Genomic DNA, 3396 nt, shown 5'->3' with positions numbered 1-3396 from the left:
AAAACGACCATTAATAGTAAGGCGTTTTTAGCCAAAAAAACGACCATGTATAGTAAGGCGTTTTTTGCTGAAAAAACGACCATGTATAGTAAGGCGTTTTTTCCCCGAAAGAAACGACTTTGTATAGTAAGGCGTTTTTTTTTGCCGAAAATAACGACCATGTTAAGTAAGGCATTTTTTGCTGAAAAAAACGACCATTAATAGTAAGGCGTTTTTAGCCAAAAAAACGACCATGTATAGTAAGGCGTTTTTTGCTGAAAAAACGACCATGTATAGTAAGGCGTTTTTTGCCGGAAAAAAAACCCGACTATGTATAGTAAGGCGTTTTTTGCATGAAAAAACGACCATGTATAGTAAGGCGTTTTTTCCCGAAAGAAACGACTTTGTATAGTAAGGTGTTTTTTTTTTGCCGAAAATAACGACCATGTTAAGTAAGGCATTTTTTGCTGAAAAAAACGACCATTAATAGTAAGGCGTTTTTAGCCAAAAAAACGACCATGTATAGTAAGGCGTTTTTTGCTGAAAAAACGACCATGTATAGTAAGGCGTTTTTTCCCGAAAAAAAAAACCCGACTATGTATAGTAAGGCGTTTTTTGCATGAAAAAACGACCATGTATAGTAAGGCGTTTTTTCCCGAAAGAAACGACTTTGTATAGTAAGGCGTTTTTTTTTGCCGAAAATAACGACCATGTTAAGTACGGCATTTTTTGCTGAAAAAAACGACCATTAATAGTAAGGCGTTTTTAGCCAAAAAAACGACCATGTATAGTAAGGCGTTTTTTGCTGAAAAAACGACCATGTATAGTAAGGCGTTTTTTTGCCGAAAAAAAAACCCGACTATGTATAGTAAGGCGTTTTTTGCATGAAAAAACGACCATGTATAGTAAGGCGTTTTTTCCCGAAAGAAACGACTTTGTATAGTAAGGTGTTTTTTTTTTGCCGAAAATAACGACCATGTTAAGTAAGGCGTTTTTTGCTGAAAAAACGACCATGTATAGTAAGGCATTTTTTGCCGAAAAAAAACCCGACTATGTATAGTAAGGCGTTTTTTGCCGAAAAAAAAAACAGACTATGTATAGTAAGGCGTTTTTTGCATGAAAAAACGACCATGTATAGTAAGGCGTTTTTTTCCCGAAAGAAACGACTTTGTATAGTAAGGCGTTTTTTTTTCTCCAAAAATGACGACCATGTTAAGTAAGGCATTTTTTGCTGAAAAAAACGACCATTAATAGTAAGGCGTTTTTCACACGAAAAAACAACCATGCATAGCAAGGCATTTTTAGTAAAAAAAAAAAAAAAACCACCACGACCAAAAAAACGGCTTACTCGACATGGTCGTTTTACAATAAGAATAAGAAATCCCATAATAGTCCCATCATGGGGAAATGCCGGGGATTGAACCTGGGACATCATCGTTGCATTGAATGCACTCTACCACTGAGCTACATAGCCACCAAATTTCCATGAAAATACCTTATATACATGGTCGTTTTTTTCGTCTAAAAACGCCTTACTATACATGGTCGATTTTTTTCAGCAAAAAAACACCTTACTAAACATAGGTTTTTTTTTGCTAAAAACGCCTTACTAAACGTGGTCATTTTGTTCTGCTAATGATGCCTTACTATACATGGTCGTTTTTTTTTTGCTAAGAATGCCTTACTATACATGGTGGGTTTTTTCGGCTTAAAAACCGCTTACTCTACATGGTCGTTTTTTTCGGTCCAAAACGCCTTACTTAACATGGTCGTTTTTTCGGCAAAAAAAATGGCTTACTAGACATGGTCTTTTTTTTCGGCTGAAAACGCCTTACTATACATGGTCGTTTTTTCAGCAAAAATGCCTTACTTGGTCGTTATTTTCGGCAAAAAAACTGCTTACTATACATGGTCGTTTTTTTCCAGTCAAAAAACGCCTTACTATACATGGTCGTTTTTTTTGGGCAAAAAACGCCTTACTATACATAGTAGTTTTTTCCGGCTAAAAACGCCTGACTAAACATGGTCATTTTGTTCTGCTAAAGATGCCTTACTATACATGGTGGTTTTTTTTCGGCAAAAAATGCCTTACTATATATGGTCGTTTTTTTGGTGCTAAAAACGCCTTACTATACATGGTGTTTTTTTCAGCTAAAGACGCCTTCTTAAACCACAAGCTCACACTTTTGGGCAAAAAAAAAAAAAAAACGCCTTACTACACGTTTTTTTGTTTTTCTGGCTAAAAAGCTCCTAAAAACAACCCGTAGTTTTTTTTTTTTTCTAAGCCCCCCCAAAAAAAGAATGTCTTCCGCAAAGAGCAACAGAAGTGGAACTTGATACATTTATTTCCTCCATGTTAGCACATAGAACAGATTTATTTACATATTGCTAGCTAGAGCATGAAAAATCCCAAATTGATTTTGGAGCATCAATACGCGGACAGGAAGTGATAACGTGCTTTGCAACGTTGAGTGGCCAGAACAACTTTTTTTTTTTTTTTTCGTGTAACAAATGAATTTCTACACGCCAATCATAAAGAAGAAGAAAAGTCATGCGCTGGAATGACACGTGGAAGAAAATGTTGACATCGGGGAGGGACCTTCCCCCCTCCCCCAATAACCACAATCGGAAACGTTTGGATCGATTTTTTGGCTGCCTTAACGCGTTGAATTGAATTTCAAAACGGCAATTTTCTCTGGGTTGTCATCATAAAGACTGAAACAAGAAATATATGGGAAATAACAATAATAATAATAATAATAATAATAAAGACTGAAAAAAAAGAAAATAATCCTAAAATAATAATAAAGACGGAAAGAAAAAAACTATCAAATATATAAAATAATAATAATAATAAAGACAAAGAAAAAAAATATAAAATAATAATAATAATAATAATATTAAAGACTGAAAGAAAAATATACAAAATAATAAAATAAGAATAAGAAAGACAGACAGAAAAAAAAAAAAAAAATATAATAATAATAATAATAATAATAATGATAAATACAGAAAGAAAAAAATATATATAAAATAATAATAATAATAATATTATTATTATAATAATAAAGATCAAACTAAAAATATATTAAATAATAATAAAGACTGAAAGAAAAAAATATATAATAATAAAATAATAATAAAGACAGAAAGAAAAAAATATATAAAATGATAAAATAATAATAAAGACTGAATGAAAAAGAATTTATAAAATAATAGACTGAAAGAAAAAATACATAAAATAATAATAAAATAATAAAGACTGAAAGAAAACAAAAATTAAATAATAAAATAATAATAACGACTGAAAGAAAAAAAATAGAGAATAAAATAATCATAATCATAATAATAAAGACTGAAAGATACCATATACATAAAATAATAAATTCATTATTATTATTATTATTATTATTATTA

The sequence above is a fragment of the Hippocampus bargibanti genome, linkage group LG11 (genome assembly GCF_051943395.1).
Source record: "Hippocampus bargibanti isolate YZ-2025 linkage group LG11, ASM5194339v1, whole genome shotgun sequence".
Classification (NCBI taxonomy): domain Eukaryota; kingdom Metazoa; phylum Chordata; class Actinopteri; order Syngnathiformes; family Syngnathidae; genus Hippocampus; species Hippocampus bargibanti.
Note: the sequence above shows the minus strand (reverse complement) of the source record.